Source organism: Venturia canescens, chromosome 9, assembly GCF_019457755.1.
Source record: "Venturia canescens isolate UGA chromosome 9, ASM1945775v1, whole genome shotgun sequence".
In the NCBI taxonomy this organism is placed as follows: Eukaryota; Metazoa; Arthropoda; class Insecta; order Hymenoptera; family Ichneumonidae; genus Venturia; species Venturia canescens.
Window position 1 is genome coordinate 1,003,232 of NC_057429.1, and position 25,697 is coordinate 1,028,928.

The window sequence follows — 25,697 nt, forward strand, 5'->3', positions numbered from 1 at the left end:
CTTGTTAATTTGTATCGATTCGCACAAAAGTGTATCGGTGATCACAAATTTTCATGTTTATGAACGTTCGGAAACGACATCACTCGATTGTAGGTTATAATCTCGAATCGCACGTCGGAAAGCTGTTCTGTTCGAAATGTCAGTGAATGTTGATAAAATGTATCGATTCACACAAAAGTGTATCGGTGATCTCCAATTTTCACGTTTATGAACGTTCGGAAACGACATCACTCGATGTAATGTATAATCTCGATTCGCACATCGGAAAGCTATTCAGAACGAAATGTCAGTGAACCTTGTTAATTTGTGTCGATTCGCACAAAAGTGTATCGGTGATCACAAATTTTAATGTTTATGAACGTTCCGAAACGACATCACTCGATTGTAGGTTATAATCTCGAATCGCACGTCGGAAAGCTGTTCTGTTCGAAATGTCAGTGAATGTTGATAAAATGTATCGATTCACACAAAAGTGTATCGGTGATCTCCAATTTTCACGTTTATGAACGTTCGGAAACGACATCACTCGATTGTAATGTATTATCTCGATTCGCACATCGGAAAGCTATTCAGAACGAAATGTCAGTGAACCTTGTTAATTTGTATCGAATCGCACAAAAGTGTATCGGTGATCACAAATTTTCATGTCTATGAACGTTCGGAAACGACATCACTCGATTGTAGGTTATGATCTCGAATCGCACGTCGGAAAGCTGTTCTGTTCGAAATGTCAGTGAATGTTGTTAAACTGTATCGATTCACACAAAAGTGTATCGGTGATCTCCAATTTTCACGTTTATGAACGTTCGGAAACGACATCACTCGATTGTAATGTATTATCTCGATTCGCACATCGGAAAGCTATTCAGAACGAAATGTCAGTGAACCTTGTTAATTTGTGTCGATTCGCACAAAAGTGTATCGGTGATCACAAATTTTAATGTTTATGAACGTTCGGAAACGACATCACTCGATTGTAGGTTATAATCTCGAATCGCACGTCGGAAAGCTGTTCTATTCGAAATGTCAGTGAATGTTGATAAAATGTATCGATTCACACAAAAGTGTATCGGTGATCTCCAATTTTCACGTTTATGAACGTTCGGAAACGGCATCACTCGATTGTAATGTATTATCTCGATTCGCACATCGGAAAGCTATTCAGAACGAAATGTCAGTGAACCTTGTTAATTTGTATCGAATCGCACAAAAGTGTATCGGTGATCACAAATTTTCATGTCTATGAACGTTCGGAAACGACATCACTCGATTGTAGGTTATGATCTCGAATCGCACGTCGGAAAGCTGTTCTGTTCGAAATGTCAGTGAATGTTGATAAATTGTATCGATTCACACAAAAGTGTATCGGTGATCTCCAATTTTCACGTTTATGAACGTTCGGAAACGACATCACTCGATTGTAATGTATTATCTCGATTCGCACATCGGAAAGCTATTCAGAACGAAATGTCAGTGAACCTTGTTAATTTGTATCGATTCGCACAAAAGTGTATCGGTGATCATAAAATTTAATGTTTATGAACGTTCGGAAACGACATCACTCGATTGTAGGTTATAATCTCGAATCGCACGTCGGAAAGCTGTTCTGTTCGAAATGTCAGTGAATGTTGATAAAATGTATCGATTTACACAAAAGTGTATGGGTGATCACAAATTTTCACGTTTATGAACGTTCGGAAACGACATCACTCGATTGTAATGTATTATCTCGATTCGCACATCGGAAAGCTATTCAGAACGAAATGTCAGTGAACCTTGTTAATTTGTATCGATTCGCACAAAAGTGTATCGGTGATCACAAATTTTAATGTTTATGAACGTTCGGAAACGACATCACTCGATTGTAGGTTATAATCTCGAATCGCACGTCGGAAAGCTGTTCTGTTCGAAATGTCAGTGAATGTTGATAAAATGTATCGATTCACACAAAAGTGTATCGGTGATCTCCAATTTTCACGTTTATGAACGTTCGGAAACGACATCACTCGATTGTAATGTATTATCTCGATTCGCACATCGGAAAGCTATTCAGAACGAAATGTCAGTGAACCTTGTTAATTCGTATCGAATCGCACAAAAGTGTATCGGTGATCACAAATTTTCATGTCTATGAACGTTCGGAAACGACATCACTCGATTGTAGGTTATGATCTCGAATCGCACGTCGGAAAGCTGTTCTGTTCGAAATGTCAGTGAATGTTGATAAAATGTATCGATTCACACAAAAGTGTATCGGTGAACTCCAATTTTCACGTTTATGAACGTTCGGAAACGACATCACTCGATTGTAATGTATTATCTCGATTCGCACATCGGAAAGCGATTCAGAACGAAATGTCAGTGAATCCTGTTAATTTCCATCGATTCGCACAAAAGTGTATTGGTGATCACAAATTTTCATGTTTATGAACGTTCGGAAACGACATCACTCGATTGTAGGTTATGATCTCGAATCGCACGTCGGAAAGCTGTTCTGTTCGAAATGTCAGTGAATGTTGTTAAATTGAATCGATTCACACAAAAGTGTATCGGTGATCTCCAATTTTCACGTTTATGAACGGTCGGAAACGACATCACTCGATTGTAAGTTATGATATCGAATCGCACATCGAAAAGCTGCTCTTTTCGAAATGTCCGTGAATGTTGTTAAACTGTATCGATTCACACAAAAGTGTATCGGTGATCTCCAATTTTCACGTTTATGAACGTTCGGAAACGACATCACTCGATTGTAATGTATTATCTCGATTCGCACATCGGAAAGCTATTCAGAACGAAATGTCAGTGAACCTTGTTAATTTGTATCGAATCGCACAAAAGTGTATCGGTGATCACAAATTTTCATGTCTATGAACGTTCGGAAACGACATCACTCGATTGTAGGTTATGATCTCGAATCGCACGTCGGAAAGCTGTTCTGTTCGAAATGTCAGTGAATGTTGATAAATTGTATCGATTTACACAAAAGTGTATGGGTGATCACAAATTTTCATGTTTATGAACGTTCGGAAACGACATCACTCGATTGTAATGTATTATCTCGATTCGCACATCGGAAAGCTATTCAGAACGAAATGTCCGTGAACCTTGTTAATTTCCATCGATTCGCACAAAAGTGTATTGGTGATCACAAATTTTCATGTTTATGAACGTTCGGAAACGACATCACTCGATTGTAGGTTATGATCTCGAATCGCACGTCGGAAAGCTGTTCTGTTCGAAATGTCAGTGAATGTTGTTTAATTGAATCGATTCACACAAAAGTGTATCGGTGATCACCAATTTTCATGTTCATGAACGTTCGGAAACGACATCACTCGATTGTAAGTTATGATCTCGATCAGCACATCGGAAAGCGATTGAGAACGAAATGTCAGTGAATCTTGTTAATTTCTATCGATTCACACAAAAGTCAATCCGTGTTCACCAATTTTCATGTTTATGCACGTTCGGAAACGACATAACTCGATTGTAAGTTATGATCTCAAATCGCACGTCAGAAAGCGATTCTGTTCGAAATGTCATAGAATTTTGTTAATTTGTGATGACTTGAACAAAAAGTTTATCGTGATCACCGTTTTTCATGTATACGAACTTTCGGAGACGACATCACTCGATTGTAAGTTATGATCTCGAATCGCACGTCGGAAACCGATTCTGCTCGAATTGTCAGTGAATCTTGATAATTTGTAGCGATTCTCACAAAAGTTTATTTGTGATCACCAATTTTCATATTTGTGAACGTTCAGAAACGACATCGTTCGATTGTCAGTTCCGGTCTCGAATCGCATCTCCGATTGCGATTCTGATAGAAATGTCGGAAAAAATTGTTGATTTGTAACGATTAACAGAAAAGATTATCGCTGATTACCTAATTTCATGTTTATGAAAGATTGGAAACGGTCACCGATAAACGTCACATATCAACAATTTTACAGACATTTAGTATTGCAATCCGAAGGGCTATTTGAGATCTGAACTGGCAATCGAGCGATGAAAACGTTTCCGAACGTTCATAAACATGAAGTTGGTGATCACCAACAAAATTTTTGTTCAATTCATGACAAATTAACAATATTCAATGACATTTCGATTCGAGATCATAAATTACAATCGAGTGATGTCGTTTCCGAACGTTCATAAACGTGCAAATTGGTGATCACCGATACACTTTTGTGTGAATCTATACAATTTAACAACATTCACTGACGTTTCGAACAGAACAGCTTTCCGACGTGCGATCCGGGATCATAACTTACAATCGAGTGATGTCATTTCCGAACGTTCATAAACGTGAAAATTGGTGATCACCGATACACTTTTGTGTGAATCGACACAATTTAACAACATTCACTGACATTTCGAACAGAACAGCTTTCCGACGTGCGATTCGAGATCATACCTTACAATCGAGTGATGTCGTTTTCGAACGTTCATGAACATGAAAATTGGTGATCACCTATACACTTTTGTGTGAATCGACACAAATTAACCAGATTCACTGACATTTCGTTCTGAATCGCTTTCCGATGTGCGAATCGCGATCACAGCTTACAATCGAGTGTTGTCGTCTCCGAACGTTCATAAACATGAAGAACGGTGATCACCGATAGATTTTTGTGAGAATCGCAACAAATCAAGAAGATTCACTGACATTTCGAACAAAATCAGATTCCTACGTGCGATTCGAGATCACACCTTACAATCGAGTGGTGTCGTTTCCGAACGTTCATAAACGTGAAAATTGGTGATCACCGATACACTTTTGTGTGAATCGATACAATTTAACAACATTCACTGACATTTCGAACAGAACAGCCTTCCGACGAGCGATTCGAGATCATACCTTACAATCGAGTGATGTCGTTTCCGAACGTTCATGAACATGAAAATTGGTGATCACCGATACACTTTTGTGTAAATCGATACAATTTAACAACATTCACTGACATTTCGAACAGAACAGCTTTCCAACGTGCGATTCGAGATCATACCTTAGAATTGAGTGATGTCGTTTCCGAACGTTCATAAACATTAAGAACGGTGATCACCGATACACTTTTGTGTGAATCGATACAATTTAACAACATTCACTGACATTTCGACTAGCATCGCTTTCCGACGTGCGATTCGAGATCATTACACGTCGGAAAGCGATTCAGAACGAAATGACAGTGAACGTTGTTAATTTGTATCGATTCGCACTAAAGTGTATGGGTGATCACAAATTTTAATGTTTATGAACGTTCGGAAACGACATCACTCGATTGTAGGTTATAATCTCGAATCGCACGTCGGAAAGCTGTTCTGTTCGAAATGTCAGTGAATGTTGTTAAACTGTATCGATTCACACAAAAGTGTATCGGTGATCTCCAATTTTCACGTTTATGAACGTTCGGAAACGACATCACTCGATTGTAATGTATTATCTCGATTCGCACATCGGAAAGCTATTCAGAACGAAATGTCAGTGAACCTTGTTAATTTGTGTCGATTCGCACAAAAGTGTATCGGTGATCACAAATTTTAATGTTTATGAACGTTCGGAAACGACATCACTCGATTGTAGGTTATAATCTCGAATCGCACGTCGGAAAGCTGTTCTGTTCGAAATGTCAGTGAATGTTGATAAAATGTATCGATTCACACAAAAGTGTATCGGTGATCTCCAATTTTCACGTTTATGAACGTTCGGAAACGGCATCACTCGATTGTAATGTATTATCTCGATTCGCACATCGGAAAGCTATTCAGAACGAAATGTCAGTGAACCTTGTTAATTTGTATCGAATCGCACAAAAGTGTATCGGTGATCACAAATTTTCATGTCTATGAACGTTCGGAAACGACATCACTCGATTGTAGGTTATAATCTCGAATCGCACGTCGGAAAGTGGTTCTGTTCGAAATGTCAGTGAATGTTGATAAAATGTATCGATTCACACAAAAGTGTATCGGTGATCTCCAATTTTCACGTTTATGAACGTTCGGAAACGACATCACTCGATTGTAATGTATTATCTCGATTCGCACATCGGAAAGCTATTCAGAACGAAATGTCAGTGAACCTTGTTAATTCGTATCGAATCCCACAAAAGTGTATCGGTGATCACAAATTTTCATGTCTATGAACGTTCGGAAACGACATCACTCGATTGTAGGTTATGATCTCGAATCGCACGTCGGAAAGCTGTTCTGTTCGAAATGTCAGTGAATGTTGATAAAATGTATCGATTCACACAAAAGTGTATCGGTGAACTCCAATTTTCACGTTTATGAACGTTCGGAAACGACATCACTCGATTGTAATGTATTATCTCGATTCGCACATCGGAAAGCGATTCAGAACGAAATGTCAGTGAATCCTGTTAATTTCCATCGATTCGCACAAAAGTGTATTGGTGATCACAAATTTTTATGTTTATGAACGTTCGGAAACGACATCACTCGATTGTAGGTTATGATCTCGAATCGCACGTCGGAAAGCTGTTCTGTTCGAAATGTCAGTGAATGTTGTTAAATTGAATCGATTCACACAAAAGTGTATCGGTGATCTCCAATTTTCACGTTTATGAACGGTCGGAAACGACATCACTCGATTGTAAGTTATGATATCGAATCGCACATCGAAAAGCTGCTCTTTTCGAAATGTCAGTGAATGTTGTTAAACTGTATCGATTCACACAAAAGTGTATCGGTGATCTCCAATTTTCACGTTTATGAACGTTCGGAAACGACATCACTCGATTGTAATGAATTATCTCGATTCGCACATCGGAAAGCTATTCAGAACGAAATGTCCGTGAACCTTGTTAATTTGTATCGATTTGCACAAAAGTGTATCGGTGATCACAAATTTTCATGTTTATGAACGTTCGGAAACGACATCACTCGATTGTAGGTTATAATCTCGAATCGCACGTCGGAAAGCTGTTCTGTTCGAAATGTCAGTGAATGTTGATAAAATGTATCGATTCACACAAAAGTGTATCGGTGATCTCCAATTTTCACGTTTATGAACGTTCGGAAACGACATCACTCGATTGTAATGTATTATCTCGATTCGCACATCGGAAAGCTATTCAGAACGAAATGTCAGTGAACCTTGTTAATTTGTGTCGATTCGCACAAAAGTGTATCGGTGATCACAAATTTTAATGTTTATGAACGTTCGGAAACAACATCACTCGATTGTAGGTTATAATCTCGAATCGCACGTCGGAAAGCTGTTCTGTTCGAAATGTCAGTGAATGTTGATAAAATGTATCGATTCACACAAAAGTGTATCGGTGATCTCCAATTTTCACGTTTATGAACGTTCTGAAACGGCATCACTCGATTGTAATGTATTATCTCGATTCGCACATCGGAAAGCTTTTCAGAACGAAATGTCAGTGAACCTTGTTAATTTGTATCGAATCGCACAAAAGTGTATGGGTGATCACAAATTTTCATGTTTATGAACGTTCGGAAACGACATCACTCGATTGTAATGTATTATCTCGATTCGCACATCGGAAAGCTATTCAGAACGAAATGTCCGTGAACCTTGTTAATTTCCATGGATTCGCACAAAAGTGTATTGGTGATCACAAATTTTCATGTTTATGAACGTTCGGAAACGACATCACTCGATTGTAGGTTATGATCTCGAATCGCACGTCGGAAAGCTGTTCTGTTCGAAATGTCAGTGAATGTTGTTTAATTGAATCGATTCACACAAAAGTGTATCGGTGATCACCAATTTTCATGTTCATGAACGTTCGGAAACGACATCACTCGATTGTAAGTTATGATCTCGATCAGCACATCGGAAAGCGATTGAGAACGAAATGTCAGTGAATCTTGTTAATTTCTATCGATTCACACAAAAGTCAATCCGTGTTCACCAATTTTCATGTTTATGCACGTTCGGAAACGACATAACTCGATTGTAAGTTATGATCTCAAGTCGCACGTCAGAAAGCGATTCTGTTCGAAATGTCATAGAATCTTGTTAATTTGTGATGACTTGAACAAAAAGTTTATCGTGATCACCGTTTTTCATGTATACGAACTTTCGGAGACGACATCACTCGATTGTAAGTTATGATCTCGAATCGCACGTCGGAAACCGATTCTGTTCGAATTGTCAGTGAATCTTGATAATTTGTAGCGATTCTCACAAAAGTTTATTTGTGATCACCAATTTTCATATTTGTGAACGTTCAGAAACGACATCGTTCGATTGTCAGTTCCGGTCTCGAATCACATCTCGGATTGCGATTCTGATAGAAATGTCGGAAAAAATTGTTGATTTGTAACGATTAACAGAAAAGATTATCGCTGATTACCTATTTTCATGTTTATGAAAGATTGGAAACGGTCACCGATAAACGTCACATATCAACAATTTTACAGACATTTAGTATTGCAATCCGAAGGGCTATTTGAGATCTGAACTGGCAATCGAGCGATGAAAACGTTTCCGAACGTTCATAAACATGAAGTTGGTGATCACCAACAAAATTTTTGTTCAATTCATGACAAATTAACAATATTCAATGACATTTCGATTCGAGATCATAAATTACAATCGAGTGATGTCGTTTACGAACGTTCATAAACGTGCAAATTGGTGATCACCGATACACTTTTGTGTGAATCTATACAATTTAACAACATTCACTGACATTTCGAACAGAACAGCTTTCCGACGTGCGCTCCGAGATCATAACTTACAATCGAGTGATGTCATTTCCGAACGTTCATAAACGTGAAAATTGGTCATCACCGATACACTTTTGTGTGAATCGACACAATTTAACAACATTCACTGACATTTCGAACAGAACAGCTTTCCGACGTGCGATTCGAGATCATACCTTACAATCGAGTGATGTCGTTTCCGAACGTTCATGAACATGCAAATTGGTGATCACCTATACACTTTTGTGTCAATCGACACAAATTAACCAGATTCACTGACATTTCGTTCTGAATCGCTTTCCGATGTGCGAATCGCGATCACAGCTTACAATCGAGTGTTGTCGTTTCCGAACGTTCATAAACATGAAGAACGGTGATCACCGATAGATTTTTGTGAGAATCGCAACAAATCAAGAAGATTCACTGACATTTCGAACAAAATCAGATTCCTACGTGCGATTCGAGATCACACCTTACAATCGAGTGGTGTCGTTTCCGAACGTTCATAAACGTGAAAATTGGTGATCACCGATACACTTTTGTGTGAATCGATACAATTTAACAACATTCACTGACATTTCGAACAGAACAGCCTTCCGACGAGCGATTCGAGATCATACCTTACAATCGAGTGATGTCGTTTCCGAACGTTCATGAACATGAAAATTGGTGATCACCGATACACTTTTGTGTGAATCGATACAATTTAACAACATTCACTGACATTTCGAACAGAACAGCTTTCCGACGTGCGATTCGAGATCATACCTTACAATCGAGTGATGTCGTTTCCGAACGTTCATGAACATGAAAATTGGTCATCACCGATACACTTTTGTGTGAATCGACACAAATTAACCAGATTCACTGACATTTCGTTCTGAATCGCTTTCCGATGTGCGAATCGCGATCACAGCTTACAATCGAGTGTTTTTGTTTCTGAACGTTCATAAACATGAAGAACGGTGATCGCCGATAGATTTTTGTGAGAATCGCAACAAATCAAGAAGATTCACTGACATTTCGAACAAAATCAGATTCCCACGTGCGATTCGAGATCATACCTTACAATCGAATGATGTCGTTTCCGAACGTTCATGAACATGAAAATTGGTGATCACCGGTACACTTTTGTGTGAATCGATACAATTTAACTAAATTCACTGAAATTTCGAACAGAACAGCTTTCCGACGTGCGATTCGAGATCATACCTTACGATCGAGTGATGTCGTTTCCGAACGTTCCTGAACATGAAAATTGGGGATCACCGATACACTTTCGTGTAAATCGATAAAAATTAACAAGATTCACTGACATTTCGAACTGAACAGCTTTCCGACGTGCGATTCGAGATCATACCTTACGATCGAGTGATGTCGTTTCCGAACGTTCATAAACATGAAGAACGGTGATCACCGATAGATTTTTGCGAGAATCGCAACAAATCAAGAAGATTCACTGACATTTCGAACAAAATCAGATTCCGACCTGCGATTCGAGAACATAACTTACAATCGAGTGATGTAGTTTTCGAACGTTCATAAACGTGAAAATTGGTGATCACCGATACACTTTTGTGTGAATCGATACAATTTTACAACATTCACTGACATTTCGAACAGAACAACCTTCCGACGAGCGATTCGAGATCATACCTTACAATCGAGTGATGTCGTTTCCGAACGTTCATGAACATGGAAATTGGTGATCACCGATACACTTTTGTGTGAATCGATACAATTTAACAACATTCACTGACATTTCGAACAGAACAGCTTTCCGACGTGCGATTCGAGATCATACCTTACAATCGAGTGATGTCGTTTCCGAACGTTCATGAACATGAAAATTGGTGATCACCGATACACTTTTGTGTAAATCGATACAATTTAACAACATTCACTGACATTTCGAACAGAACAGCTTTCCAACGTGCGATTCGAGACCTTAGAATTGAGTGATGTCGTTTCCGACCGTTCATAAACATTAAGAACGGTGATCACCGATACACTTTTGTGTGAATCGATACAATTTAACAACATTCACTGACATTTCGACTAGCATCGCTTTCCGACGTGCGATTCGAGATCATTACACGTCGGAAAGCGATTCAGAACGAAATGACAGTGAACGTTGTTAATTTGTATCGATTCGTACTAAAGTGTATCGGTGATCACAAATTTTCATGTTTATGAACGTTCGGAAACGACATCACTCGATTGTAGGTTATAATCTCGAATCGCACGTCGGAAAGCTGTTCTGTTCGAAATGTCAGTGAATGTTGATAAAATGTATCTATTCTAACAAAAGTGTATCGGTGATCTCCAATTTTCACGTTTATGAACGTTCGGAAACGACATCACTCGATTGTAATGTATTATCTCGATTCGCACATCGGAAAGCTATTCAGAACGAAATGTCAGTGAACCTTGTTAATTTGTATCGATTCGCACAAAAGTGTATCGGTGATCACAAATTTTAATGTTTATGAACGTTCGGAAACGACATCACTCGATTGTAGGTTATAATCTCGAATCGCACGTCGGAAAGCTGTTCTGTTCGAAATGTCAGTGAATGTTGATAAAATGTATCGATTCACACAAAAGTGTATCGGTGATCTCCAATTTTCACGTTTATGAACGTTCGGAAACGACATCACTCGATTGTAATGTATTATCTCGATTCGCACATCGGAAAGCTATTCAGAACGAAATGTCAGTGAACCTTGTTAATTTGTGTCGATTCGCACAAAAGTGTATCGGTGATCACAAATTTTAATGTTTATGAACGTTCGGAAACGACATCACTCGATTGTAGGTTAAAATCTCGAATCGCACGTCGGAAAGCTGTTCTGTTCGAAATGTCAGTGAATGTTGATAAAATGTATCGATTCACACAAAAGTGTATCGGTGATCTCCAATTTTCACGTTTATGAACGTTCGGAAACGGCATCACTCGATTGTAATGTATTATCTCGATTCGCACATCGGAAAGCTATTCAGAACGAAATGTCAGTGAACCTTGTTAATTCGTATCGAATCGCACAAAAGTGTATCGGTGATCACAAATTTTCATGTCTATGAACGTTCGGAAACGACATCACTCGATTGTTGGTTATGATCTCGAATCGCACGTCGGAAAGCTGTTCTGTTCGAAATGTCAGTGAATGTTGATAAAATGTATCGATTCACACAAAAGTGTATCGGTGAACTCCAATTTTCACGTTTATGAACGTTCGGAAACGACATCACTCGATTGTAATGTATTATCTCGATTCGCACATCGGAAAGCGATTCAGAACGAAATGTCAGTGAATCCTGTTAATTTCCATCGATTCGCACAAAAGTGTATTGGTGATCACAAATTTTCATGTTTATGAACGTTCGGAAACGACATCACTCGATTGTAGGTTATGATCTCGAATCGCACGTCGGAAAGCTGTTCTGTTCGAAATGTCAGTGAATGTTGTTAAATTGAATCGATTCACACAAAAGTGTATCGGTGATCTCCAATTTTCACGTTTATGAACGGTCGGAAACGACATCACTCGATTGTAAGTTATGATATCGAATCGCACATCGAAAAGCTGCTCTTTTCGAAATGTCAGTGAATGTTGTTAAACTGTATCGATTCACACAAAAGTGTATCGGTGATCTCCAATTTTCACGTTTATGAACGTTCGGAAACGACATCACTCGATTGTAATGTATTATCTCGATTCGCACATCGGAAAGCTATTCAGAACGAAATGTCCGTGAACCTTGTTAATTTGTATCGATTCGCACAAAAGTGTATCGGTGCTCACAAATTTTCATGTCTATGAACGTTCGGAAACGACATCACTCGATTGTAGGTTATGATCTCGAATCGCACGTCGGAAAGCTGTTCTGTTCGAAATGTCAGTGAATGTTGATAAATTGTATCGATTCACACAAAAGTGTATGGGTGATCACAAATTTTCATGTTTATGAACGTTCGGAAACGACATCACTCGATTGTAATGTATTATCTCGATTCGCACATCGGAAAGCTATTCAGAACGAAATGTCCGTGAACCTTGTTAATTTCCATCGATTCGCACAAAAGTGTATTGGTGATCACAAATTTTCATGTTTATGAACGTTCGGAAACGACATCACTCGATTGTAGGTTATGATCTCGAATCGCACGTCGGAAAGCTGTTCTGTTCGAAATGTCAGTGAATGTTGTTTAATTGAATCGATTCACACAAAAGTCTATCGGTGATCACCAATTTTCATGTTCATGAACGTTCGGAAACGACATCACTCGATTGTAAGTTATGATCTCGATCAGCACATCGGAAAGCGATTGAGAACGAAATGTCAGTGAATCTTGTTAATTTCTATCGATTCACACAAAAGTCAATCCGTGTTCACCAATTTTCATGTTTATGCACGTTCGGAAACGACATAACTCGATTGTAAGTTATGATCTCAAATCGCACGTCAGAAAGCGATTCTGTTCGAAATGTCATAGAATCTTGTTAATTTGTGATGACTTGAACAAAAAGTTTATCGTGATCACCGTTTTTCATGTATACGAACTTTCGGAGACGACATCACTCGATTGTAAGTTATGATCTCGAATCGCACGTCGGAAACCGATTCTGTTCGAATTGTCAGTGAATCTTGATAATTTGTAGCGATTCTCACAAAAGTTTATTTGTGATCACCAATTTTCATATTTGTGAACGTTCAGAAACGACATCGTTCGATTGTCAGTTCCGGTCTCGAATCGCATCTCGGATTGCGATTCTGATAGAAATGTCGGAAAAAATTGTTGATTTGTAACGATTAACAGAAAAGATTATCGCTGATTACCTATTTTCATGTTTATGAAAGATTGGAAACGGTCACCGATAAACGTCACATATCAACAATTTTACAGACATTTAGTATTGCAATCCGAAGGGCTATTTGAGATCTGAACTGGCAATCGAGCGATGAAAACGTTTCCGAACGTTCATAAACATGAAGTTGGTGATCACCAACAAAATGTTTGTTCCATTCATGACAAATTATCAATATTCAATGACATTTCGATTCGAGATCATAAATTACAATCGAGTGATGTCGTTTCCGAACGTTCATAAACGTGCAAATTGGTGATCACCGATACACTTTTGTGTGAATCTATACAATTTAACAACATTCACTGACATTTCGAACAGAACAGCTTTCCGACGTGCGATCCGAGATCATAACTTACAATCGAGTGATGTCATTTCCGAACTTTCATAAACGTGAAAATTGGTGATCACCGATACACTTTTGTGTGAATCGACACAATTTAACAACATTCACTGACATTTCGAACAGAACAGCTTTCCGACGTGCGATTCGAGATCATACCTTACAATCGAGTGATGTCGTTTCCGAACGTTCATGAACATGAAAATTGGTGATCACCTATACACTTTTGTGTGAATCGACACAAATTAACCAGATTCACTGACATTTCGTTCTGAATCGCTTTCCGATGTGCGAATCGCGATCACAGCTTACAATCGAGTGTTGTCGTTTCCGAACGTTCATAAACATGAAGATCGGTGATCACCGATAGATTTTTGTGAGAATCGCAACAAATCAAGAAGATTCACTGACATTTCGAACAAAATCAGATTCCTACGTGCGATTCGAGATCACACCTTACAATCGAGTGGTGTCGTTTCCGAACGTTCATAAACGTGAAAATTGGTGATCACCGATACACTTTTGTGTGAATCGATACAATTTAACAACATTCACTGACATTTCGAACAGAACAGCCTTCCGACGAGCGATTCGAGGTCATACCTTACAATCGAGTGATGTCGTTTCCGAACGTTCATGAACATGAAAATTGGTGATCACCGATACACTTTTGTGTGAATCGATACAATTTAACAACATTCACTGACATTTCGAACAGAACAGCTTTCCGACGTGCGATTCGAGATCATACCTTACAATCGAGTGATGTCGTTTCCGTACGTTCATGAACATGAAAATTGGTGATCACCGATACACTTTTGTGTGAATCGACACAAATTAAGCAGATTCACTGACATTTCGTTCTGAATCGCTTTCCGATGTGCGAATCGCGATCACAGCTTACAATCGAGTGTTTTTGTTTCCGAACGTTCATAAACATGAAGAACGGTGATCGCCGATAGATTTTTGTGAGAATCGCAACAAATCAAGAAGATTCACTTACATTTCGAACAAAATCAGATTCTCACGTGCGATTCGAGATCATACCTTACAATCGAGTGATGTCGTTTCCGAACGTTCATGAACATGAAAATTGGTGATCACCGGTACACTTTTGTGTGAATCGATACAATTTAACTACATTCACTGACATTTCGAACAGAACAGCTTTCCGACGTGCGATTCGAGATCATACCTTACAATCGAGTGATGTCGTTTCCGAATGTTCCTGAACATGAAAATTGGTGATCACCGATACACTTTCGTGTAAATCGATAAAAATTAACAAGATTCACTGACATTTCGAACTGAACAGCTTTCCGACGTGCGATTCGAGATCATACCTTACGATCGAGTGATGTCGTTTCCGAACGTTCATAAACATGAAGAACGGTGATCACCGATAGATTTTTGCGAGAATCGCAACAAATCAAGAAGATTCACTGACATTTCGAACAAAATCAGATTCTGACGTGCGATTCGAGATCATAACTTACAATCGAGTGATGTCATTTCGGAACGTTCATAAACGTGAAAATTGGTGATCACCGATACACTTTTGTGTGAATCGATACAATTTAACAACATTCACTGACATTTCGAACAGAACAGCCTTCCGACGAGCGATTCGAGATCATACCTTACAATCGAGTGATGTCGTTTCCGAACGTTCATGAACATGAAAATTGGTGATCACCGATACACTTTTGTGTGAATCGATACAATTTAACAACATTCACTGACATTTCGAACAGAACAGCTTTCCGACGTGCGATTCGAGATCATACCTTACAATCGAGTGATGTCGTTTCCGAACGTTCATGAACATGAAAATTGGTGATCACCGATACACTTTTGTGTAAATCGATACAATTTAACAACATTCACTGACATTTCGAACAGAACAGCTTTCCAACGTGCGATTCGAGATCATACCTTAGAATTGAGTGATGTCGTTTCCGAACGTTCATAAACATTAAGAACGGTGATCACCGATACACTTTTATGTGAATCGATACAATTTAACAACATTCACTGACATTTCGACTAGCATCGCTTTCCGACGTGCGATTCGAGATCATTACACGTCGGAAAGCGATTCAGAACGAAATGACAGTGAACGTTGTTAATTTGTATCGATTCGCACTAAAGTGTATCGGTGATCACAAATTTTCATGTTTATGAACGTTCGGAAACGACATCACTCGATTGTAGGTTATAATCTCGAATCGCACGTCGGAAAGTGGTTCTGTTCGAAATGTCAGTGAATGTTGATAAAATGTATCGATTCACACAAAAGTGTATCGGTGATCTCCAATTTTCACGTTTATGAACGTTCGGAAACGACATCACTCGATTGTAATGTATTATCTCGATTCGCACATCGGAAAGCTATTCAGAACGAAATGTCAGTGAACCTTGTTAATTCGTATCGAATCCCACAAAAGTGTATCGGTGATCACAAATTTTCATGTCTATGAACGTTCGGAAACGACATCACTCGATTGTAGGTTATGATCTCGAATCGCACGTCGGAAAGCTGTTCTGTTCGAAATGTCAGTGAATGTTGATAAAATGTATCGATTCACACAAAAGTGTATCGGTGAACTCCAATTTTCACGTTTATGAACGTTCGGAAACGACATCACTCGATTGTAATGTATTATCTCGATTCGCACATCGGAAAGCGATTCAGAACGAAATGTCAGTGAATCCTGTTAATTTCCATCGATTCGCACAAAAGTGTATTGGTGATCACAAATTTTTATGTTTATGAACGTTCGGAAACGACATCACTCGATTGTAGGTTATGATCTCGAATCGCACGTCGGAAAGCTGTTCTGTTCGAAATGTCAGTGAATGTTGTTAAATTGAATCGATTCACACAAAAGTGTATCGGTGATCTCCAATTTTCACGTTTATGAACGGTCGGAAACGACATCACTCGATTGTAAGTTATGATATCGAATCGCACATCGAAAAGCTGCTCTTTTCGAAATGTCAGTGAATGTTGTTAAACTGTATCGATTCACACAAAAGTGTATCGGTGATCTCCAATTTTCACGTTTATGAACGTTCGGAAACGACATCACTCGATTGTAATGAATTATCTCGATTCGCACATCGGAAAGCTATTCAGAACGAAATGTCCGTGAACCTTGTTAATTTGTATCGATTTGCACAAAAGTGTATCGGTGATCACAAATTTTCATGTTTATGAACGTTCGGAAATGACATCACTCGATTGTAGGTTATAATCTCGAATCGCACGTCGGAAAGCTGTTCTGTTCGAAATGTCAGTGAATGTTGATAAAATGTATCGATTCACACAAAAGTGTATCGGTGATCTCCAATTTTCACGTTTATGAACGTTCGGAAACGACATCACTCGATTGTAATGTATTATCTCGATTCGCACATCGGAAAGCTATTCAGAACGAAATGTCAGTGAACCTTGTTAATTTGTGTCGATTCGCACAAAAGTGTATCGGTGATCACAAATTTTAATGTTTATGAACGTTCGGAAACAACATCACTCGATTGTAGGTTATAATCTCGAATCGCACGTCGGAAAGCTGTTCTGTTCGAAATGTCAGTGAATGTTGATAAAATGTATCGATTCACACAAAAGTGTATCGGTGATCTCCAATTTTCACGTTTATGAACGTTCTGAAACGGCATCACTCGACTGTAATGTATTATCTCGATTCGCACATCGGAAAGCTTTTCAGAACGAAATGTCAGTGAACCTTGTTAATTTGTATCGAATCGCACAAAAGTGTATCGGTGATCACAAATTTTCATGTCTATGGACGTTCGGAAACGACATCACTCGATTGTAGGTTATGATCTCGAATCGCACGTCGGAAAGCTGTTCTGTTCGAAATGTCAGTGAATGTTGATAAATTGTATCGATTCACACAAAAGTGTATGGGTGATCACAAATTTTCATGTTTATGAACGTTCGGAAACGACATCACTCGATTGTAATGTATTATCTCGATTCGCACATCGGAAAGCTATTCAGAACGAAATGTCCGTGAACCTTGTTAATTTCCATCGATTCGCACAAAAGTGTATTGGTGATCACAAATTTTCATGTTTATGAACGTTCGGAAACGACATCACTCGATTGTAGGTTATGATCTCGATCAGCACATCGGAAAGCGATTGAGAACGAAATGTCAGTGAATCTTGTTAATTTCTATCGATTCACACAAAAGTCAATCCGTGTTCACCAATTTTCATGTTTATGCACGTTCGGAAACGACATAACTCGATTGTAAGTTATGATCTCAAATCGCACGTCAGAAAGCGATTCTGTTCGAAATGTCATAGAATCTTGTTAATTTGTGATGACTTGAACAAAAAGTTTATCGTGATCACCGTTTTTCATGTATACGAACTTTCGGAGACGACATCACTCGATTGTAAGTTATGATCTCGAATCGCACGTCGGAAACCGATTCTGTTCGAATTGTCAGTGAATCTTGATAATTTGTAGCGATTCTCACAAAAGTTTATTTGTGATCACCAATTTTCATATTTGTGAACGTTCAGAAACGACATCGTTCGATTGTCAGTTCCGGTCTCGAATCGCATCTCGGATTGCGATTCTGATAGAAATGTCGGAAAAAATTGTTGATTTGTAACGATTAACAGAAAAGATTATCGCTGATTACCTATTTTCATGTTTATGAAAGATTGGAAACGGTCACCGATAAACGTCACATATCAACAATTTTACAGACATTTAGTATTGCAATCCGAAGGGCTATTTGAGATCTGAACTGGCAATCGAGCGATGAAAACGTTTCCGAACGTTCATAAACATGAAGTTGGTGATCACCAACAAAATTTTTGTTCAATTCATGACAAATTAACAATATTCAATGACATTTCGATTCGAGATCATAAATTACAATCGAGAGATGTCGTTTACGAACGTTCATAAACGTGCAAATTGGTGATCACCGATACACTTTTGTGTGAATCGACACAATTTAACAACATTCACTGACATTTCGAATAGAACAGCTTTCCGACGAGCGATTCGAGATCATACGTTACAATCGAGTGATGTCGTTTCCGAACGTTCATGAACATGAAAATTGGTGATCACCGATACACTTTTGTGTGAATCGATACAATTTAACAACATTCACTGACATTTCGAACAGAACAGCTTTCCGACGTGCGATTCGAGATCATACCTTACAATCGAGTGATGTCGTTTCCGAACGTTCATGAACATGAAAATTGGTCATCACCGATACACTTTTGTGTGAATCGACACAAATTAACCAGATTCACTGACATTTCGTTCTGAATGGCTTTCCGATGTGCGAATCGCGATCACAGCTTACAATCGAGTGTTTTTGTTTCCGAACGTTCATAAACATGAAGAACGGTGATCGCCGATAGATTTTTGTGAGAATCGCAACAAATCAAGAAGATTCACTGACATTTCGAACAAAATCAGATTCCCACGTGCGATTCGAGATCATACCTTACAATCGAATGATGTCGTTTCCGAACGTTCATGAACATGAAAATTGGTGATCACCGGTACACTTTTGTGTGAATCGATACAATTTAACTAAATTCACTGAAATTTCGAACAGAACAGCTTTCCGACGTGCGATTCGAGATCATACCTTACAATCGAGTGATGTCGTTTCCGAACGTTCCTGAACATGAAAATTGGTGATCACCGATACACTTTCGTGTAAATCGATAAAAATTAACAAGATTCACTGACATTTCGAACTGAACAGCTTTCCGACGTGCGATTCGAGATCATACCTTACGATCGAGTGATGTCGTTTCCGAACGTTCATAAACATGAAGAACGATGATCACCGATAGATTTTTGCAAGAATCGCAACAAATCAAGAAGATTCACTGACATTTCGAACAAAATCAGATTCCGACCTGCGATTCGAGAACATAACTTACAATCGAGTGATGTAGTTTTCGAACGTTCATAAACGTGAAAATTGGTGATCACCTATACACTTTTGTGTGAATCGATACAATTTAACAACATTCACTGACATTTCGAACAGAACAGCTTTCCGACGTGCGATTCGAGATCATACCTTACAATCGAGTGATGTCGTTTCCGAACGTTCATGAACATGAAAATTGGTGATCACCGATACACTTTTGTGTAAATCGATACAATTTAACAACATTCACTGACATTTCGAACAGAACAGCTTTCCAACGTGCGATTCGAGATCATACCTTAGAATTCAGTGATGTCGTTTCCGAACGTTCATAAACATTAAGAACGGTGATCACCGATACACTTTTATGTGAATCGATACAATTTAACAACATTCACTGACATTTCGACTAGCATCGCTTTCCGACGTGCGATTCGAGATCATTACACGTCGGAAAGCGATTCAGAACGAAATGACAGTGAACGTTGTTAATTTGTATCGATTCGCACTAAAGTGTATCGGTGATCACAAATTTTCATGTTTATGAACGTTCGGAAACGACATCACTCGATTGTAGGTTATAATCTCGAATCGCACGTCGGAAAGCTGTTCCGTTCGAAATGTCAGTGAATGTTGATAAAATGTATCGATTCACACAAAAGTGTATCGGTGATCTCCAATTTTCACGTTTATGAACGTTCGGAAACGACATCACTCGATTGTAATGTATTATCTCGATTCGCACATCGGAAAGCTATTCAGAACGAAATGCCAGTGAACCTTGTTAATTTGTATCGATTCGCACAAAAGTGTATCGGTGATCACAAATTTTAATGTTTATGAACGTTCGGAAACGACATCACTCGATTGTAGGTTATAATCTCGAATCGCACGTCGGAAAGCTGTTCTGTTCGAAATGTCAGTGAATGTTGATAAAATGTATCGATTCACACAAAAGTGTATCGGTGATCTCCAATTTTCACGTTTATGAACGGTCGGAAACGACATCACTCGATTGTAAGTTATGATATCGAATCGCACGTCGGAAAGCTGTTCTGTTCGAAATGTCAGTGAATGTTGATAAATTGTATCGATTCACACAAAAGTGTATGGGTGATCACAAATTTTCATGTTTATGAACGTTCGGAAACGACATCACTCGATTGTAATGTATTATCTCGATTCGCACATCGGAAAGCTATTCAGAACGAAATGTCCGTGAACCTTGTTAATTGAATCGATTCACACAAAAGTGTATCGGTGATCACCAATTTTCATGTTCATGAACGTTCGGAAACGACATCACTCGATTGTAAGTTATGATCTCGATCAGCACATCGGAAAGCGATTGAGAACGAAATGTCAGTGAATCTTGTTAATTTCTATCGATTCACACAAAAGTCAATCCGTGTTCACCAATTTTCATGTTTATGCACGTTCGGAAACGACATAACTCGATTGTAAGTTATGATCTCAAATCGCACGTCAGAAAGCGATTCTGTTCGCAATGTCATAGAATCTTGTTAATTTGTGATGACTTGAACAAAAAGTTTATCGTGATCACCGTTTTTCATGTATACGAACTTTCGGAGACGACATCACTCGATTGTAAGTTATGATCTCGAATCGCACGTCGGAAACCGATTCTGTTCGAATTGTCAGTGAATCTTGATAATTTGTAGCGATTCTCACAAAAGTTTATTTGTGATCACCAATTTTCATATTTGTGAACGTTCAGAAACGACATCGTTCGATTGTCAGTTCCGGTCTCGAATCGCATCTCGGATTGCGATTCTGATAGAAATGTCGGAAAAAATTGTTGATTTGTAACGATTAACAGAAAAGATTATCGCTGATTACCTATTTTCATGTTTATGAAAGATTGGAAACGGTCACCGATAAACGTCACATATCAACAATTTTACAGACATTTAGTATTGCAATCCGAAGGGCTATTAGAGATCTGAACTGGCAATCGAGCGATGAAAACGTATCCGAACGTTCATAAACATGAAGTTGGTGATCACCAACAAAATTTTTGTTCCATTCATGACAAATTATCAATATTCAATGACATTTCGATTCGAGATCATAAATTACAATCGAGTGATGTCGTTTCCGAACGTTCATAAACGTGCAAATTGGTGATCACCGATACACTTTTGTGTGAATCTATACAATTTAACAACATTCACTGACATTTCGAACAGAACAGCTTTCCGACGTGCGATCCGAGATCATAACTTACAATCGAGTGATGTCATTTCCGAACTTTCATAAACGTGAAAATTGGTGATCACCGATACACTTTTGTGTGAATCGACACAATTTAACAACATTCACTGACATTTCGAACAGAACAGCTTTCCGACGTGCGATTCGAGATCATACCTTACAATCGAGTGATGTCGTTTCCGAACGTTCATGAACATGAAAATTGGTGATCACCTATACACTTTTGTGTGAATCGACACAAATTAACCAGATTCACTGACATTTCGTTCTGAATCGCTTTCCGATGTGCGAATCGCGATCACAGCTTACAATCGAGTGTTGTCGTTTCCGAACGTTCATAAACATGAAGATCGGTGATCACCGATAGATTTTTGTGAGAATCGCAACAAATCAAGAAGATTCACTGACATTTCGAACAAAATCAGATTCCTACGTGCGATTCGAGATCACACCTTACAATCGAGTGGTGTCGTTTCCGAACGTTCATAAACGTGAAAATTGGTGATCACCGATACACTTTTGTGTGAATCGATACAATTTAACAACATTCACTGACATTTCGAACAGAACAGCCTTCCGACGAGCGATTCGAGGTCATACCTTACAATCGAGTGATGTCGTTTCCGAACGTTCATGAACATGAAAATTGGTGATCACCGATACACTTTTGTGTGAATCGATACAATTTAACAACATTCACTGACATTTCGAACAGAACAGCTTTCCGACGTGCGATTCGAGATCATACCTTACAATCGAGTGATGTCGTTTCCGTACGTTCATGAACATGAAAATTGGTGATCACCGATACACTTTTGTGTGAATCGACACAAATTAAGCAGATTCACTGACATTTCGTTCTGAATCGCTTTCCGATGTGCGAATCGCGATCACAGCTTACAATCGAGTGTTTTTGTTTCCGAACGTTCATAAACATGAAGAACGGTGATCGCCGATAGATTTTTGTGAGAATCGCAACAAATCAAGAAGATTCACTTACATTTCGAACAAAATCAGATTCTCACGTGCGATTCGAGATCATACCTTACAATCGAGTGATGTCGTTTCCGAACGTTCATGAACATGAAAATTGGTGATCACCGGTACACTTTTGTGTGAATCGATACAATTTAACTACATTCACTGACATTTCGAACAGAACAGCTTTCCGACGTGCGATTCGAGATCATACCTTACAATCGAGTGATGTCGTTTCCGAATGTTCCTGAACATGAAAATTGGTGATCACCGATACACTTTCGTGTAAATCGATAAAAATTAACAAGATTCACTGACATTTCGAACTGAACAGCTTTCCGACGTGCGATTCGAGATCATACCTTACGATCGAGTGATGTCGTTTCCGAACGTTCATAAACATGAAGAACGGTGATCACCGATAGATTTTTGCGAGAATCGCAACAAATCAAGAAGATTCACTGACATTTCGAACAAAATCAGATTCCGACGTGCGATTCGAGATCATAACTTACAATCGAGTGATGTCATTTCGGAACGTTCATAAACGTGAAAATTGGTGATCACCGATACACTTTTGTGTGAATCGATACAATTTAACAACATTCACTGACATTTCGAACAGAACAGCCTTCCGACGAGCGATTCGAGATCATACCTTACAATCGAGTGATGTCGTTTCCGAACGTTCATGAACATGAAAATTGGTGATCACCGATACACTTTTGTGTGAATCGATACAATTTAACAACATTCACTGACATTTCGAACAGAACAGCTTTCCGACGTGCGATTCGAGATCATACCTTACAATCGAGTGATGTCGTTTCCGAACGTTCATGAACATGAAAATTGGTGATCACCGATACACTTTTGTGTAAATCGATACAATTTAACAACATTCACTGACATTTCGAACAGAACAGCTTTCCAACGTGCGATTCGAGATCATACCTTAGAATTCAGTGATGTCGTTTCCGAACGTTCATAAACATTAAGAACGGTGATCACCGATACACTTTTATGTGAATCGATACAATTTAACAACATTCACTGACATTTCGACTAGCATCGCTTTCCGACGTGCGATTCGAGATCATTACACGTCGGAAAGCGATTCAGAACGAAATGACAGTGAACGTTGTTAATTTGTATCGATTCGCACTAAAGTGTATCGGTGATCACAAATTTTCATGTTTATGAACGTTCGGAAACGACATCACTCGATTGTAGGTTATAATCTCGAATCGCACGTCGGAAAGCTGTTCCGTTCGAAATGTCAGTGAATGTTGATAAAATGTATCGATTCACACAAAAGTGTATCGGTGATCTCCAATTTTCACGTTTATGAACGTTCGGAAACGACATCACTCGATTGTAATGTATTATCTCGATTCGCACATCGGAAAGCTATTCAGAACGAAATGCCAGTGAACCTTGTTAATTTGTATCGATTCGCACAAAAGTGTATCGGTGATCACAAATTTTAATGTTTATGAACGTTCGGAAACGACATCACTCGATTGTAGGTTATAATCTCGAATCGCACGTCGGAAAGCTGTTCTGTTCGAAATGTCAGTGAATGTTGATAAAATGTATCGATTCACACAAAAGTGTATCGGTGATCTCCAATTTTCACGTTTATGAACGGTCGGAAACGACATCACTCGATTGTAAGTTATGATATCGAATCGCACGTCGGAAAGCTGTTCTGTTCGAAATGTCAGTGAATGTTGATAAATTGTATCGATTCACACAAAAGTGTATGGGTGATCACAAATTTTCATGTTTATGAACGTTCGGAAACGACATCACTCGATTGTAATGTATTATCTCGATTCGCACATCGGAAAGCTATTCAGAACGAAATGTCCGTGAACCTTGTTAATTGAATCGATTCACACAAAAGTGTATCGGTGATCACCAATTTTCATGTTCATGAACGTTCGGAAACGACATCACTCGATTGTAAGTTATGATCTCGATCAGCACATCGGAAAGCGATTGAGAACGAAATGTCAGTGAATCTTGTTAATTTCTATCGATTCACACAAAAGTCAATCCGTGTTCACCAATTTTCATGTTTATGCACGTTCGGAAACGACATAACTCGATTGTAAGTTATGATCTCAAATCGCACGTCAGAAAGCGATTCTGTTCGCAATGTCATAGAATCTTGTTAATTTGTGATGACTTGAACAAAAAGTTTATCGTGATCACCGTTTTTCATGTATACGAACTTTCGGAGACGACATCACTCGATTGTAAGTTATGATCTCGAATCGCACGTCGGAAACCGATTCTGTTCGAATTGTCAGTGAATCTTGATAATTTGTAGCGATTCTCACAAAAGTTTATTTGTGATCACCAATTTTCATATTTGTGAACGTTCAGAAACGACATCGTTCGATTGTCAGTTCCGGTCTCGAATCGCATCTCGGATTGCGATTCTGATAGAAATGTCGGAAAAAATTGTTGATTTGTAACGATTAACAGAAAAGATTATCGCTGATTACCTATTTTCATGTTTATGAAAGATTGGAAACGGTCACCGATAAACGTCACATATCAACAATTTTACAGACATTTAGTATTGCAATCCGAAGGGCT